General features: G+C 43.2%; 1 protein-coding gene across 7 annotated transcripts in view; it reads left to right on the top strand.

Annotated features, from left to right (window-relative positions):
• The first annotated feature begins 10 nt into the window (after window positions 1–10).
• RALGPS2 (Ral GEF with PH domain and SH3 binding motif 2) overlaps window positions 11–18,220 on the top strand; it is a 115,892-nt gene continuing 97,682 nt past the window's right edge. The window contains exons 1-2 of one of the 7 annotated variants that reach the window (XM_064427676.1): window positions 443–585; window positions 1,866–1,911. The gene's annotated coding sequence lies outside the window, so the exon portion shown is untranslated. Of the gene's footprint in view, window positions 142–427; window positions 586–883; window positions 1,020–1,865; window positions 1,912–1,972; window positions 1,996–7,900; window positions 8,051–18,220 lie in introns of those variants that run through there. The other 6 variants (XM_064427673.1, XM_064427670.1, XM_064427678.1 and 3 more) reach the window with 6 other exon arrangements.

Raw genomic sequence — 18,220 nt, 5'->3', positions numbered from 1 at the left:
CGCCTGGACGCGTTCCTGCGCCAACTGCTCCAGGCGACCCTGCCTGGATAATGTCCAGAGGTCCCTCAACAACAGCAGGATTCTGCCATCAGGCGCTGGAACGGGTTGCCCAGGGAGGCGGCGGGGTCACCGTCCCTGCAGGTGTTTCGGGACGCGGCACCGAGCACCTGGCGTGGTTTGACACCGAGGTGCTCTTTGGCAGCCGCGCCGCTGCCGTGAGGGAGCGAGCTCGCCCCTCGCCCCTCGCCCCTCACACCGCCCCGCGCTCAGCGCCCGCTGGGGGCGGCACGGGCGGCGCTGGGGCGGCGCGTGCGCAGCCCGCGCGCGGCGCCGCTGGGAGGAGGCGGGCCGGTGGGGGGGGGGGGGGTGTGCGCGCATGCGCGGGCGGGGCGGGCGCCCCCCCCACGCCGTGTGTGTGTGTGTGTGAGTGTGTGAGTGAGGGAGGGAGGGTGTGTGGGGCAGTGTGGCCGCGGCCGCCCCGCGCCTGCGGAGCCGGCGGCGCGCAGCGACCCGCGCACACACCGCAGCCCCTCCGGCAGCACCGCCGAGCGGCCGCCCCGCCGCCATCCATCCCCCCTCTCGCAGGTGAGCTGCGCTGTCGCGGCGGGGAGAAGGAGGAGGAGAAGGAGGAGGAGGAGGAGGGAGCCGGCGCCCGCCTCCGCGGGGCTCATTGTCCGGCTCCTCGGAGGAGGAGAGAAGAAAGGAGGCTTCACCCCGGCTCGCACGCCGGGCCTTGCAGGGCTGTTGCCGGCCGGGGATTGGAGGCGCTCCGTCCCCTCCCAGATCCGGGGAGGGTCCCGGCCCCCCCGGGGCTCCGCCGCCCACCTGCCGCCCTCTCCTCCTTCCCCACCTTCCTCTCCTCCTCCTCCTCACGCGGGGGCGGCGAGGAGCGGAGCCCCCCTGGCCGGTGTGTAGGCGGCGGGGCCCCAGCCTGCCTGCGGGACGGAGCGTTGCGGGGCTCGGGGAGAGCTGTTCGCCCTCCCAGTGCCCGCTTGCGGGGCTGAAGAGTGGGTTGTAAGGTGGACACCCCACCCTTGCTGTCTGTGGAGCCCTCGGGGACGGGGGTGTTGGGGCGTGGGGACGGGCAGAGCCGCGTCCGCGCGGGGGGCGCCGCGGGGGCCGGAGGGCGGCCGGGGCGGAGCGGGGGCTGTGGCGGGGAGATACCGCTATCCATCGGTCCTGTCCGGGGATGGGCCCGGCACCGGGGCACGAGGGACAGGGCAGTGCCCAGGCATGGGGACACGAGGGACAGGGCAGCGCCCAGGGATGGGGGCACGAGGGACAGGGCAGCGCCCAGGGATGGGGGCACGAGGGACAGGGCAGCGCCCAGGGATGGGGGCACGAGGGACAGGGCAGTGCCCAGGGATGGGGCACGAGGGACAGGGCAGTGCCCGGGGATGGAGAAACAAGTGACAGGGCAGCACAAGGGCTGGGGACACGAGGGGCAGGGCAGTGCCCAGGGATGGGGAAACAAGTGACAGGAGAGCACGAAAGGCTGGGGACACGAGTGACAGGGCAGAGTCCAGGGATGAGGATACGAGGGACACGGACAGTGGCTGTAAGCAGGGGATGAGCACCAGGTCGCACTGCTGCCATGTAAACCAGAGTAATTTCAGAGCATGTTACCTTCCAGTACACGGGGATCTGCTTTAGAGGATGGACAAATAGATGCTGTTTATTAGACATGAGGCATGTTTAGCATTATTTCTTGACTGGCAGCAGATGCTGGAAAGGCAGTTCTGTAGATATATTTCAGACCACAATGGGTGGTGATGCCAGGTAATATTTTGGAGTAACTTGCCCTGGGGGTTTAATAGGAGTTGTAGGCCTGGTGAAATTCTGTGGATGTATATCTCTATTTGCAGGTTTCCTATATTGACATTATTGGAGAGATCCCTCTACTGAAAAAAGGTGTTTTTGCACGGGTCTTACTCCTGCATCCCTCGTGTGCCTCTGCTGAATTAAAGAGCTTTGCAATCACAGATAGCTTGAAAGGTGGAGACTATTTCTTTTCAAATGGGATCGGTAGACAACGAGGCAATCAGATGTTTGATAGGCCTACAGCTTTTTGGGTTTTCTCAGTATTGGAAAATATGGGATGCACAATGATTATTTCCTATTTTTCTCTTATCACTGCTTGCTTCTGCAGTTGATTTCATTTTACTTGTACTATGGTGGTGTTTATTTCTAAACAAAATGGTTATAACATTCTATTCATGCCAGCTGGTGGTTTGAGACCCTTTTTGTTATAGAGACCTATTGCATGTTTTACTGGTTGTGCATAATTTTATTTAATGAACTTCAACTTATCAGGTGTTCGTTTTAAAACATTATTAACTCTCAACAGGGCATTAGAAATAACACATGGACCAAAGCTTGAGAACTACTCATGCATTTTTTTGTGTGTTATTGTAAGGTGTAGTAGAGCCAGAGGATTTCCACAGGCACCTCTGCATGAGCTGTACTGCCTTGGGCCCTGCTCTTGGGGGCTGATATGATCCACATGGGTGCCAAAGCAGCTGGACTGAGTTGGCACCATCAAATGCCACAGCATAATGTTGTACAGAAGTTGATAATAGTGATTTTTTTCCTAGCAATGTCTGTGCTTACTCTGGAAAATATTTTATGTTTCTGGGCTACATAAGTGAATTATTTTTTTATTATTTTTAATTTCGATGGTGGGCTTTTTTTTTAAAGGAAATTCCTTGCAGAAGCAGAATTATTCCTGCTCGTGGGCTGTCTGCAGTCCTGCTCAGAAGTTGCTAAAGCTGGGTCACTGGAATTGAGAGGGTGCCCTCTGGTGACATCTGTGTTTGGAGTTTGAGCTGCATGTAAAGGAGCTTCTGGCTAGTCTGGAATGAAACATTCTCCCAGCACAGCTGCGGGTGTGTTCTGCCCGGAGATGCTGCTGTGGCTTGGCTGAGGTGGGGGACAAGCACTTGGGAATTCATGTGGAGCATGTACAGCAGTCCCTTGGTGTCTGGGAGCCCCCTTGTGAAATATTCTGCCTTGTAACTTATTTTGCTGCCTTTTAATAAGAAATGTTTAACTTGGTCCAATGCTCCCCCTAAGAAAATCCCCTTCATGAGGTTATTCTGTTTACTCACCAGAGGGTTTTGTTTGGGTTTTTTTTGTTTTTTCCTGTAGAAATGTGGGAATTTTCCTGCAGAATTTTGGAGCTGTCTTTTCCTTTTTACACGTCTATCTTGCCTTGTGACTGTAGATTAAAGATGCCAGTGTTTAGATGTTTTATTGATCTTTATGCTGCTCAGCACTAAGGAACAAGAATGAAGGTACAGGGCTAACTTTAACTTCAACTGCTTGTGTAAACTTCGGTTTTTGAAATTGACTGTGATTTTTGAATGACTGTGGTTTTTGAAACTTTGTTTTTTTGAAACTGTCTGAAATTGACAAAATTTCTTCTGTAAAGAAAGAAAAGTAATGCAGTCATAGTGTGCTAATGTTCTGCTTGATGTGTTTGAATATTAAAAGATTTGAATTGACAAGCCACACCTCCATCTTAATCAGTTTGTTCCACTATTTTTTTTTTTTTTGCATTGAGATACGGGATTAATCTTCTCCTTCATATTTGCTTGAAGCTGAGTCATTTGAGCTCCTCCTTTCATTCAATAACTAAAGCTGAGTTGAAAATATCCTTCAGGGGTGGGGAGTATAATTGGTTGCATTTTTTCAAAGTATAAGCGACCAAAGGCATGATACGTTTCTCTTCTAAGTATTGGTTTACAGCTCTTGTTAGAAAACAGAAATGTATTTTCAAAATAATGAAAGATTTCTGTTAAAAATCTTTGCATTTAAATACCTGGAACTACTGCTGCAGTAGGAATCATCTTTTAATATAAGTCTATGTGTCATAGTTACTGCATGAACAGAAGCTTTGTGGGCTTTGTGTTTGGTCTGTTTATGAATTAATCACCTTAAAAGACTGCTGAAGTGAGTGAGTCTTAATGTTGCAGTTGGGCGTTTTAAGTAGATTCTCTGTATGCTCAGTCCCCTGGAACGTGTGGATGTGTGACTGCATCTCTTTTTGTTTTCCAGAGGTCCATAAAAGCCTTGTGGGATCCTAGGGAGAATGGCACTGGAGTCCTGGCTGTGGGCAAGCTGCTCCCACCTGGGCTCCTGCCCAGCAGGATGGGGCCACCCCAGATGGGAACTGGAGTGTGGGAGGCTCCCAGTGCTGGCTCTGCAGTCAGGAGGAGTGGGGAGCAGGGGAGGGTGGCCCAAAGTCCCAAACAGGGAGGGTGTATCATGCCTCGTGGTGTGTTGTGAGCACTGGAGCTGCTGGCTGTGACTCAGGAGTTAGAATGGCACAATTGATGGGCATTGAAGCAGCTTGTGGCCAAGGGAGGCTGTTCCCAGTCTCTGTTTCACTTTATAGGAGAGTTTGTTTCAAAAGGAACCTGTTTGGTAAATCTTAGAGTACAGCAAATAAAACACTGACAAGTCTAGTGAGTCACCACAAAGTATTTTAAAATGCAGTGTTGCTGACCTGCCTATAAGGTTGATCTTTACTCTCTTGGACTGTGTTCTGATGTGTGCTACTCTAGTACACTCTCAGCTGGTGTTTCCAGAGCTCCCCATGGGCTTCCAGATGGGTTGTAGATGTCATGTGGCACAGGTGGTGTCTGCCTTGAACCCGTGGAGATCCCCTGAGTTTGCTCACAGAGTGCTTCCTACCCCAGCCTTATTGTCACTGTAACTTTTTACACGTCAGTAACTTCAGCACAGACAAACAACAGCTGGGTGCTAAGGTGTGCTTTTCCATAAGGACAGGATTCCCTTTCTCTTCCCATGGCTTTGTTGTCCTGACTTACAAGAATGACAGTTTGGGTAAAATTGGGAAAAGAAGCAGCTGTGTACCTTTGCAAGGCCTGGAGCCTTTGCCCTTATTTCTATAGGTCTGCACTGTTTAGGTGTGTTTTGGTTCTTTGTATCAACTGCCCCAACAAGTCAAGGTTTCCTGCCCCAGAAACTCCCTGGCTGTGCTGCAGGCACACCTTTGGCTGGCACTGAGAAGCTCTAGAGCTGCTTGGTCAGAATATCAAGGAACTCTCTTATCAGCCCCTCCTGAGCATCATATTTGTGGTTTAAAAACCTGCCTATTTCTCAGTGGTAAACTGCAGCCTCCTGTGTTAAAGATTAAGGCTGTAACCTGGCAGTTGATTTGATGCCAGACGTGAGAGAACAACACATCCATTGCTGCTTGATGGTCGAGGGGAAGCCTTTCCCTTTTCTCTTCTGCAGGCTGATGTTGCTTGTGGTCCCCTATGACAGGATAGATCTTGATTCAAACTCTGAAGAATATTTATTTATTCTTTTTCTTTGAGATGCAGGACTTGTGGCCTGTTCTCCATGCCTGTTTCAGAAATTCCTTTGTATTTAAACGTGCACGTACATTCTGTAGGCAAGGGAAGCTTGAGCTGGCGTGTGAACGTGTGCCTGCCCTGTTTTCCCTGGTCTTTCTAAGGAGACTGTGAGTCTGTCCCATGCATTTCAAGTGTGACCACAACAGTTAATGTAGCTCAGTGCCTCATCAGTATGTAGTTGAGATTTGAACATGGATTAGAACAAGCTGGCTGAAGCTCAATCCAGATAAAATATACATGATGATGTGGATGTAATTATCAGCCTCCCTAATTGAAGGGCTGCATTTGCCATTTGGTAGAAGCGTTAGTGCCCTCTGGTGACTCACATTTATTACTTGTTCTTAGCAATCTTATTGAAGCAGTAAAATCAGTTTTTTAAAGTCTTTGACTGGAAGACTGAGACCCCCACTCAGCTGATTAGACTTGGGAAGTTTGACTGGAAGTTGTCTTTGCCATTCCTCCCGTGGGTTTTAGATAGCAGTCTAGCTCCTAGTGCAAGTAAGGAATTGTTACAAGCCTGGATCAGTTAAAGAGTTGAAACCAGCATGCCCAAGGCATAAGCAGAACTGCCAGTGAGGGAGTTTGGCTGTTGAGCTTGCTATGAGCTCCTCTGCCAAAAAGTGGTTGGCCCAATTTATTAATTTCTTGGAGCTCATGAATCTCTTGACTTACGCTGCTTGTCCTGTGTGTCCATCAGCTATCGAGGGCTGAAGTGCTCAGAGAACAAATGGGTAACAGGGTTTGCAGAGGAGAAGCTTGAGGTACCCTGGCTTTCATGCTGTAATTCCATTTTAAAGTGATTTGGATGCAGAATGTGGTGCAGAAGGCTTCGCTGGCTTTGGAGCTGCCTCAGTGGCACTTAGGCTTTGGGATATGCATGTGTCACCTCTTTTCCTCTTTAATGGAGCTGTGCTGTTGGCAGCAGTCAGTTAAGTGTGAAGTGACCTAGGTCTGGCTGTCCCTGCTCTGACCATTGCTGTAGTAGTGTGGCATTAAAAGTTGTTTGATTTGTGCCTCCCTCATTATTCATTGAGGGGCAGCTTGGAGACTGTGTAGTCTGCTCTCATTGAAATGGGCTCAGATTGATTGTGCTGGGGAAGAAGGATATTGATCTTTTTCAGAAGTTGAAGGTGTATTTCTTAGATAATAGTAGCTAGATAAAACTGGCAGAGATCCTGAAAAAAGTGATCTTAATGCAGTTTGTAAATTGGATTGCTTTTATCACATTATTAACGTGCCCAGGGTTTGGGGTAATTGTCTAGACTCTAGTATTATATTTTCATTTAGATTTAGAATTAGTGGTATAGTGTCGCAGAGTGACTGGACTGAGACTAATATGTGAATAAACAGGACTAGTACAAACTGCTGTGATACATAATTTTCAGATGAATGTGTAGGCAGGCAGAAGCCTCCAGTGAAAAGCTGAAGGTCTCATCTCTACTGTTTTTCTTTATTAGCTTTATATATGAATTTGTCTGAGGAGGTGTGTAAGCACAGATAGACTTGTGAGTTCTGTGTAAAACTCAAATCTGTAAACTCTGTAAATGGTTGTTTCTAGTCCACTCGTTTTATTGCCAGGTTGTTTGTGTAATCTTCTAATTGCTCTGAATTTCTGTTGCTTGCTTGATAACTTTGGGGTCCTCCACAGCTGTCACTAATCCAAGTTGGTTTGTAATTGAATTAGGTTGTGACCCCATGTGCAGTGACAGCTTTTTTATTGACTGCTCACTTCTCTCCCTGTATTGGCAGAAATAGAGAGATAATGCAGTAGAGAGATCTGCATCAGAGAACTTACCCAGCTAAGAAATGAAGCTTCCCCCCTGTCCCTTGCCTTGTTTTTCAGTTTGATAGTTCCCCCAAACTGTTCACTTCAGCTGTACAAACTCTTGGGCTAATGTCATGGCAGAGAAAGGAACATGAAGAAGTATTAGTGGTGGAGACAACTGGCAAGTATAAAATCAAGTTCCCATAAACCAGCTGAAATCAAAAGTGGATCAAATGACAATTATTTATTAGCTGAGCTTGTGGAGCAGTTATCTTGAATCCGTAGCTGGGTATGTAAGTGTGGGAGCTTGAAATAAATTTCCAACTTTGTTTCAGATTTTATGCAGAAAAATTTGAGGCACTTTAGGATCCTTGTGGCACTTCTGAAAATCCCTTTGGCACAGAGCTAAACTTTACCCATTGTTGCAACTTTTACAGTAGGCTGGTGAAGTGAGTTGGCAGAGATGATGGTGTTGGTGGAAACTTGGTCACATAGCTGATCATGTCCAGAAATATGTAAAGTATTCTGGGGATTGCAAAAGCATCTGCAGTTAGCAGATGTGAGGTGTTAGAATGCTGGTGGCATTGCATTGTGGATTTCAAAATGCACATAAATTCTAAGTGCCAGATCAGTAAAAGATAAAAAGGTCCAGAGATTCAAGCTGCTCACTCTCCCATTACTGCATCACTGTTTTGTGCCGTCACTAATTAGTAACTTTAACATTATGAAGCGTATTGATAAAGCACATGGTTACCTGGATGACTCATAATTGTTGCACTTCCTCTCCCACTGTCATGTAATTAACTTTCCCTGTGTGGTTAAAGGGCACCTGAACTGTGCTGCTGTTGCTGGCAGGTCCACACCACTCTGCCAACAGGCACTTTTCCCATGTGCTTTATTGGTAAGTCTACCTGAGAAGGGGCAGCTATCTCGTGTATTTTTAGAATATTAGTCATGTACTTTTAGGCTGACCAGTTTGTTTAGTCATTAGTCATCAGGCTTGTCTGGTAAGTGCCTCTAAATAATTTTGATATAATTATTGATCAGACTTTTACAGAACTATGCCAACAGGCATTTTGGAAAAGAATAATGTGTAAGAGTAGAATCCATTGAGTTCAGTCCTTCCATGCAGTTCAAGTGATTTGCAAGTATTTTCTGGAGCTCAGAGTGCAAAATTACTGAAGTATTAGCAAGATTTCTGCTTAGCTACATATGAACCCTCTGCTTCTGAGACACGAGTGTGGTGGACAGTGAGCAGCCTGAAACTTGAGGCATTTGTTAGGGTGGGTAAAACCTGGCCCTTGCAGGTCTGCCTCAAGATAAAATGAGGTTAAACATTACCTAGCTATAAGGCTTTATTATTATTACCTTTTAATATGTCATTCACTGATGGTGTCAGGTGTGTGGTTTCTTAGGAAACTGTTTCCTGCGTTCTTTATATAACAGCAGATGTCCCTCTGTGCTAGAAATGTTTTTGCTACTTTGTGTTTAAAAAGCCTTTGCTCATCACCCATTGCTGGTTGTTTGCTCTATTGATGATACATAATTTCTTACAATCCTCCTTTGGGGATTTTTTTGCCTCCTGGGCTGGGCCTATTTTGCATTTATTTTGAACAGATTTTGCCAGGTAGCTCTTTGAGAATAGATTTTGGTATTCATAGTGATAAGCCTTGCTAAGTTTTTAATGGTGCTTTAAACAAGTACATATTGTGTTACATTGGACAAAGGAGTACCAAATCTCATCACAGTGTGAAACTGTGATTCTTTGATTATCTTTTATACCCTTAGGTAGCTGTAGGTATGCTGGTAAAGGATGATTTTATTTGTGGAAATTGTTCAGCTCCATTGCCAATATCTGTTAAAGTGGCTGAGTGTCCACCTGGAACAATTTTAAAGGAATTTAGAGAGGAAAATGATGTTAACCAAATTGTAGTCAGGAGATAAAACAAAAAAGCAAGCTTGGTAAGTTTTCACTCTTGATGTGTACTGGAGGTGCAGTGTTTTATAAAGCTGAAGGCACATTAAAGCAATATGAAGCAAAAAAAGCTACTTTTGAGGTACAGTATTTCTTTACCTTTGAGGAATGGCAGGTAAGCAGATGGAGTTCTCTAGGACCTGCTTGTGAGCAGCTTCCTCAGAGCCTGCATGTAATGACTTGCCCCTGTACTTAATTAACTCGCTGGCTTTTTTTAATGTGGATAGGGTCTGTGTGATGACAGAACTTGAACTGTATTTCATGCTGTGACTTGCCTTTAATACTTCTGAAAAGTTAGTCTTGACTCTTTTCTGAAGCTGTCTTGGTGGGAAGGCTTCTTCAATTAGGACCAAGTTCATGTTTCAGATAAGGCAATTTAATTTATCTTCAAAGAGGTATTTCTATAGCTGTGTATAAGCTGCTATTCAGGGACAGGAGTTTGTTAAGAGGGGTCTAAAACTGCCTGAGACCAGCAGCTGGAACAGTTTTAATTTCTTCTGGTTTTTGATCATTAGTGCCATATGACTGGGAGGGAGAGGGGGAAGAAATATCCACATATGTGATGTTGCACATTGCTATATATATTTATTTTTTTAATGTACAATGGAAAGTTTTAAAGTATTTAAGGTGACATTATGTCAGGGCTTATAGCAAAACTTACCAAGTGTGTAAAACAGGTATGAATTTTAAGCATGTTTAGACTGAAAGGAGTTGACAATATGTATGCACTATTGATTTGAGGCTGATGTGGTTTTGTTGAAGGCTAATTCTTTATCTGAATTGTATCACTTATAAGACAGTAAAGACATTAATTGAAAGGGCATTGTTGAGGCCAAAGTCTTTTATAAAGGGTAGGTTTGGAAGATGTGAAATCTGTTGTGCAGCTCTGTATGTTGATACAATTCAGAGGTGTGTTGTATTTGTGTTGCACTGTTAGACAGACATAGAAATCCAGTTGGCATCTGTTAAGTGATACTGCTAAAAAGGGAAGATAGTTCCTTGCATTATTCATCAGACAAACGTAAGAGATGTCTTGCTAAGCTATTGCACCCACAAAACTTGTGCTAAATCCCTCATTTGTAAACAAAGATAGATTGTAGAAGAGTTTAGACCTTTATTTCAGCTCTACCTGTTTGGTTTTTTTAAGGTAGCTCTTATTTTCCTGACTTAGGAAATTATTTTACTTACTTTTTCTTCGTCTCTTTTTATGAGATAATATTCTTAAATGGAAAACAGAATCAGGCAGTAGTGGAGTTAAAGGACATGGACAGAGGTGAGATCTCTCCAGGGACCAGGAAAAGACAGGCTTCCCTTGCTGCCTTGGGATTTGCCAGAGCTCTGTGCTGCTTTCAGGTGTCGGATTCCTGTGTCTGGTACTCAGTGTCGTGGATATCTTCTTGATTTTACTTGAAGTGAGGGAGGGAAGATGAGGAGAAGTGATGGACTTCAGCAACTGAAGTTTTTGTTGCTTGTCTCTTTCTCTGGTGTCATCTTTCCCTATTATGTTCCAGCCTCTTAATGGAATTGGATATCTTTTTTCCCCCAGGGCAGTTGGGTGTGTTTCTATGATCTTATCATTAGACTTGCTGATCACTGTTTCTTTGTTGCTTATTCTGTATTTCTGATTCTCCTAAAGTTGGTAGAAGTGCTTTGCTTACAGGAAAAAAAATGCTGTCTTTTGGAATTCATAATCAGCATCTTCTCTGATGATGAGGAGGCTGATGATTTTTAATGTAACAATACTTAAAATCAGAGAACATACATGGAAGAGGTAAAGGAGTCTTGCCTAGGTTGGACATGCCTCTTGGGAATTGTGTTCTCTTTTGGGTCTGGGGCTTTTGGGGCTGGGTTGAGCATTTGCTTGGGTCCCAGGGTGAGCTGATGTTGTTTCATGTTTTAGTGAGGGGGCTGGTTTATGCAGCAGTCTCTGGTAGAGCAGCCCTGCTGTCTGTTTGCCAGCTCTGTCAGATCAATGGTGTGTATTAGCCACACACAACTCTCCTGGAAAGCCCTGCTCTGTTGTTTGTGAACAAACTAGATTCATCTGTCAGAAAGACCCTGTAAATCTCTATATGGATATTGCATTTAAATGAGTAGTTGGGTTGCCTGTTTTTGCTTAGGTAGTTTTTGTTGGCTGACTGGGAGGTAGTGAAAGATAAATTTGTATAGGTCATTAAAATAGCTTTGCTTTTAAGTGATAAAGCTGTTTCAAAAGTATCACCTGCCAAAACACACTAACCATGTTGTGGCTCGTGACTTCAGGGTATTTCAACAGTAAGGTACTAATACCCTATTTATGATGTGGCTGGTTCTCTTTTATGTTTAAATAACAGCAGGACCAGCATGAACCTCCCCTACTTGGCAAGCTGAACATGAAACTAAAAGATTAAAGTGTTTTCAAAGGGCAGCCAAGGTATTGGCTTTTTCAGCCATTCTTCCAGCAGGTGAGAGGCAACTTGCTTCCTGCTAGTATAGAATGGGGAAATGCATTACTAATTTGTGTTTTGCTTTGGTTTTTTAGTTTAATGATATGGATGATCTTGACTTTGAGATAACACTGAAAGATCTTAATTAGTTTAGTTTATATATATACACTCATGCACACACACATATATATTTAATTGGGCTCCCTGTGGAGCTCTCCCAGCTGAGTTTGTTTCCCTGCACAGCTTTCTCTTCACTGGAGCTTTTTTTGTTGCTCAGGCAAGGCTGCTCCCTCTTTCGTGTGCAGCATCCACTCATCCTTCTAATGTTGACAGATTTCCTTGTACCTCCAGAACAAGGACAGTTTAATGACAAAGCAGTAGAAAATCCTTGTCCAAACTGTAACTTGGGCTACTCGTTCCAAATACTTTGAAACAATTGCTCAGACCCTTTCAGTTCTCCGTGTTAGTCATGGACATTTCTTTCATGTTTTTTCCTCCTATTCAAGGTAAATTTTGCATGAGAGCAAAAATGCTTGTCTTAGCTAAGCTACATGTTTATGAAACTGAAATTTTGTTTTAAGGCAGCAATACAGGGCATGGCAGGGCTCGAAGAAGTGTTGTATTTTCATTTAGATGAGGTGAAGAATTCACTTCCATTGGTTTGTCCAGGATGACCAATGTCTGTTGCTTTAGAAAAAGCCACTGTTGTTGGTAATTCTGGACCAACAGGTGTCCTCTCTCCAGAAGGGGGGAAAAAACGTTTTTGCAAAATTTAGGACAGAATTCCTGCAGGATTCCAACCAGAATTTGCCAGGGAACAGGAATCCTTACCTGGTAGATGTCTCAGGATCTGAGGATCTTTGCTTCAGTTCTTCTTATTGTGGTTTCCCTGAGCTTTGTGCTGCTTTATTGCTGTGATGGTTTTGGTGAACCTGGAAAGGAAGCAAAGCATTTTCCAGTCATTTTTCTATGATCAGAGATTTTGGCTGTTAATGTTAGTGAAGTAGCAGATAGGGGATTCTTTTGGAAGGTTCTAATCTGTGAGCTTTTTAAAGATAAAGTTACCATCACCTCATGGTCCCATGACAATGGGTTTTGTATCCCTACTTGTGATAGCTTGCCCTGTCATGCCATGCACTTTCTTGCATTATAGTGTTCTAGGTTTACTTTTTATCCATTAAAAGATTAACAAAAAGTTGAATATCATTCTCTTTTTAGTTAAATGAAATGTCAAATGGCATGGTTTCCTTAAAAGGAAAGTGTTATCTGCTGTAAACCAGTAGTTTACATTCAAAACACCATTTTCCTTCACATCCATCACAACTATATTGTGTACAGAATACCTCTGTCATTACTCTTGGACCCAAGTTTCCAGCTTACACATATCTGCACTTAAATCAATCTTTAATGTCTGCTTTCATTGATTTGGCAGAAATGGACGCAGCTGTGTTTCATAAGCTTAAGGATATGTTTGAGTGATAATTATCCAGTCATCCACTGAATAGCTCAAATATCCAAGTAGCTGGGTAGAATATCACTTGTGAACATACTGTGCTGAATTCATAGTGCTGGAATAATCTTAAAAATCCTTCTTGACAGTCTGTGTCGAAGGCATGTCATTAATCTTGCCCCTGCAGTGTCTTTCTCTTGGTTTTGTAACAAGAATTTAAGGCTTGCCTTTACTGCCCTTAGAGGTATACAAATGATTTTGTATAGCTGGTTCTTACTCTTTGCCAGCTGTGCTCTTCAAATTAATGCTTGTGCTGCTACATCTCGGTGTCTTTTTGATGTCTTCTGGAAAGCATTGTATTCTGCATCAGTTACACAAGTTCTGTAGATATTTATTATGTCATTCCCTCTTTAGGGCAGATCCTTTCATCAATAATGTAGATAGATGGCTTAGAAGTGGCTCCAGCAGGGCTCTTGTTCATAATGCACATTTACCTGAAATCACATTGAGATTTTTCTGGTGACTGGACTGCTGTTCTTAGTAAACAAACAATAAATGGCTTTACCAGAATTTCAGGCCTTCAAATAAATTCCTGTCTGCCTTGAGTGTCTAAAGAGACACCATTGCCCTGTGGTCTACTGCAAGTTCCTATTTTGATAGCAAGAAAAAAAGTCTGATACCATCTTAAAAATACACTAGCTTCCTTCATGAAAGCATTCACTCTGAATTATTTCAGTAGAAGCAAACGTATTCTTGCTCAACGGTTTCAAACACTTTGAGTAGGTCAGGCTGTCTGACTGTTGGAGTCCTGTATTTGAAATAACTTGGTTTCTAGGTTTCTGTGATGTTTCATTAGGCAGATGCTTTGGTGGTCACTGGTTGCTGACTGATCTTGGGTGGAGAAAGGCATTTGGGTCTTTATCTGTCCTCTCCTGAGTTGGCTGATTTTCTGAGACCCTTCCAAAGGCAGGTAGAAATATGGAAAAGAGGTGAATGGGGTGCTCAAATTGATAAATAACTGGTTTGTGTGTTGTTTGCTTGTTGAAGTTGTCTACTCTGGGCTTGACACACTTCCATAAATGAATGCAGGGGATGGTGACACAGGCAGGAGATCCAGCTCTCTTCCCCAGACGTCTGTTGTAGTTTCCCATAGCAGTCACCACACCAAACAGGCAATTCATAGGCTGATAGATTTTTTTTTTCCTGTTAGCACCATTTCTATAGCAACGGTGCATATTGCTGCATGATGTTCAGAAAAGAATAATTATAGAGAACATGGCTGAAATGTTGCTGTCCCAGGTTTTACTGATCAAGGCTGTACTCATCTCTCTGGAAGCTGAATTTCAAACCAGACTAAGATATTATGTGTCCTCTTTGAGAAAGGTTCTTAGTGTTTATTAGTGGCTTAATAAAGAAATACAATAAATTGTTCTCTCAACAGTATTTTCTCCTGAGTGGAAAAGCTCAGGTGTTCAACAGGGGAGGAGTTTTGACGTCTTTTTCTTAAATGTCAATCTTTTTTGCCTTACTGTATAAACCAAGGGTGCAGCCAAGGCTGGTGGATGTACCAAGTCCTTAATTCTGTGGATTTGGAGGCTGTTATTCAGCAACAGTTGGGACTTCCTCATTTCTCTCTTGTTAAAAAACTGTCCTAGGATAGTTTGATCATCTTAGTTTTGGTTTGGCTGTTTGCAATTTTGACTCTAGCACTTGATGCCTCCAGGAGCAGGCATGGAAATTTGAGTTTTCTTTACATCCCTGTGTGATGTGTAGGTTTACACAGGAAAGTCAGTGTGGATCCTCAGGCTTAGTTTTTGTCAGGTTTTTTCTTACAAGTGCTTTTGGCATGTGAGGCTGCTGATTGCTGGTGTCAGGGTCCCTGTAGTCTGTTTGCAGTAACAAAACTCAGGCTGTCAGTTGTCATTCCTGCCTCAGAACTTAAAAGTGTGCCATTGTACATAAAATTATATTCAAGTATTTTTCCCAAATCTTTTTCCTTCTGAGAGAAGGCATGCCACCTGCATGGATCCATTTGTAGATCATGACAATGATTTTCTTCAAGTCTGCCTTCTGCTGAAAATTTTTGTGCTGCCTAATTGAAAATAATAATAAAGAAGCTGGGAATATAGAAGGCAGTTCTAGAGACTTTTCACTGTGAGATGTGATATTTTTCTGATGCACAGTCTTAATAATTCTTCCCCATTCGTGTGTTGCTTTTATTATACTCAAACAAAGCAAAACTGGATCTAACTACCTCTGAAAAGAGTTTTTGGATCCTGAAGTCCATGTTAGCAGCGTTCAGTGCTTCACTGTTGCATGCTCTTAAGTATGATATCCCTGTTCACAGGGGTGTCCACAGATGTGTTCTTTATTAATTCCACTGATTTCGTGCCTGTACTTCTTAGCCAGAATAACACTTTGCAAACTGAGCATCAGTTAATCAAGAGGACGTTAATCATTTAATCCTTTTGTTTGCAAACAAAACTGACAACCGTATGGCGAAGTGGTGGAGGTCTTGAAAATCCAATTGGGGAAAGATTATCATCTTCTAGAACTGCCTAATTAATTAAAAATATTTGCTTCTAATTTAAATCCTATTTATTTTCTTTGCAATCTTTTTACTTTCATTCTTGAAAAGAAATATTTCCTTCAGAAATGTCTCTAGGTTATGTTTTCTCCTGTTGTGTCTTTGGGGCAAGGAGGGATTCTCCTCCAGTTCCCTGAGCAAACCTGGATTTCTTCTTCAGGATGAAAACAAATTTTGCTCCAAGAGGTTAAACTTTGGGTTGGCTTTAGTTGTGGGAGGGAGATGAGGAAGGTAGAACCTTGCACTTTTGATGTACTTTCTGTGCTAAAAGAATTCCCAGCTGTTTACTCTTTTGGCATATGGGAGGGAAACCAAACTGTGTCTCATAAATTTAAAGTTTCACTCTTCTGGTAGCAATTGCAAAGTAATGGGTAGATCCAAAGGAATAAAGCTTTGTTCTATGTGCTTTTCTCAAGAACTACAAACAGAGGTTTCTTGGTGATCTCTGAAGGAAAAAGCACCAGGGACCTGATGATTTGTAAGCAGTTTGTGATAGAAAGTTCTTCAGGTTTTGTGCAGTTATTGTCTTAGTGTGCCTACATTTTGTCTTTTAACACTCAGACACTGCTGGAGAGGCCTTTTGGTAGCAGAAAGCCAACCCCTTAGGACCTCAGGCTAAACCTAAATAGCACATACACGTGTTCACATTTTTGGCTTACTCCATTTGTTGCCTGCAATGATCCTTTGCCTTCTGCTTGATCCGTGTCTTTGTGAGGGCCCAGATCTGCCACTGCTTGCAGCTGTGTACCATTTGAGTTCTCCTACTCAAATTTGTTGCCTTCTGCTAGAATATCTCCCATTGAAGTCCTGGCCCTGAGTTGATCCACTGAGTAAAGCTGCTTTTGGGTGGTGGAAGTAAGAGTGGTAAGGATCTCCTTCCTATCTGTGTGTAACTAACCTGGAAAAATTTCCATTTTAAGCTGAACCTCTTGATTGTTGTTGCAAGTTGATAACAGACTGAGATAATGGTTTGATTTTTGTAATAGGATTTGGTAAATGAGTAACTTGTGCCCTCAAGAAGGATATTCTGGCTTTCAGTTTTGGTTTTTCTTTCTTTATCTCATCCTAGGTCATAGGAGCTACAAGTTGTACCAGTTTTTGAGATAAAAAAGGAGGGCATGGCTACTGGAGAGCCACAGAGGAGAGGCCTAGAGAGCTGGAAACCAAGATATGAATGAGACAGAGCCTTGCTGTTACCTTGCTGTTATCTCTCTCTCTTTCTTTATTTCTCCTCCAGCCTCCTTCCATTCCCTAAGTTGGGGAATTAGGTGCATAAAAGCAGCAATAAGATTTATTCAGAACAAATTATAGTGAAAGTGCTTTGTGAATAGTGTCTTAAAGAATAATAATTTTACCTAATTGACAGCTAAAGCCTTTTTTCAAGGTGAAAAAAGAGAATCTAAATTTAAATGAACATACTTAAATGAAGCTTCTTTTTTATTTAAAACTTCAGTGTCAAACCTAATGAAAGAACTTTTTGTTCCCTTTCTTGCAATTCCGTGGATTCTAATTTCATCCGTCTTGGAGCTTAACCAGCTGATACTGCTGTGACTGTTGTGCAACAGATGCTTGGGGAAGGAATGTGAGTGTGACAGCAGTGAGCTGTGTGAGCACAGAAGTGCTTTGAGTTTGCAGCAGCAGTCTGTGTCACTGGGTCAGCTGTGCTGCTCCTGCAGCACCCTGTGGCACCCTTTCTGTCAGGAAGGAGTCCAGCATGAGCTTCAGCAGCTGTGAGATATTTGCTGGTGGTGGTGGTGATTGAAAGCTGTTCAAAAACCCAATTGCTCTTATTCAGATGTTGAGCATAAATTTGCATTTTATTCTTCTGGTTTATCTGCATTGTGTACTTCTGGTTTATTCTCCTGATAGTTAAATATGGCAAGTGTGTCCTCGTGTAGATCTCAGTTTCATACCATAAGCAAGCTGAGGTCTTGTGGGTTCCACTTAGGAATGAAGTTTCACTGCCTTCAGAATACCTGAAGCAAGCCCTTCTGTGCATGCATTTCATGGAAAAAAATTTTTGGGAACAAGGTGACCAGAACTGCATGGAGTACAGCATCAGTGTCTCTTTTCCAATGTTTTGCAGGTAGTGTTGGTTCATAACTAATGCAAATATCTGGGTCTCATGTGGCTACTTCATGCTTACAGCTTTTGTGGGATCATTTCAAGGTGAAATTTACAGCAGAAATTTTACAGGAATCAGCTACAAGTGTCCTTTAATAATTGACCTTTTTTTTCTTTTTATTCTTCTGTCCATTGAATAGTTTTATTTCTCCTGTATTACATTTCTTTCCTGTATTTCGAAATGATTTTTGTTATAATATTTGTAGTGGTATTGCATATGTAATAACTCTTAATAATCTGTTTTTTTAATATTATGCTGCCCTATCTGTTCTTGTCGTGCCTCTACCCAACGTGTGTTTTCTTCTCTCTCTTATCTCAGTCTTCACTAGTGGTAAATTAGGCAGTGCTTTGCCAAGATTCACACATCTGGAGATTTCATAGTGTGTGAGATTTTAGGTCTGGGATTTTATTATTTTCAGTGATAAATTTCCTGCAGGAGAATGCAGTTGTATTAAATTGCTTGAGCTTTTATTTTATGTCTTTTGTGGAAGTTGCTATTTTTATCCATT

This window comes from Passer domesticus, chromosome 7 (assembly GCF_036417665.1).
Source record: "Passer domesticus isolate bPasDom1 chromosome 7, bPasDom1.hap1, whole genome shotgun sequence".
Classification (NCBI taxonomy): Eukaryota; Metazoa; Chordata; class Aves; order Passeriformes; family Passeridae; genus Passer; species Passer domesticus.
The sequence above is the reverse complement of the archived record's forward strand: the minus strand, read 5'-3'. Positions and strand labels throughout refer to the sequence as shown.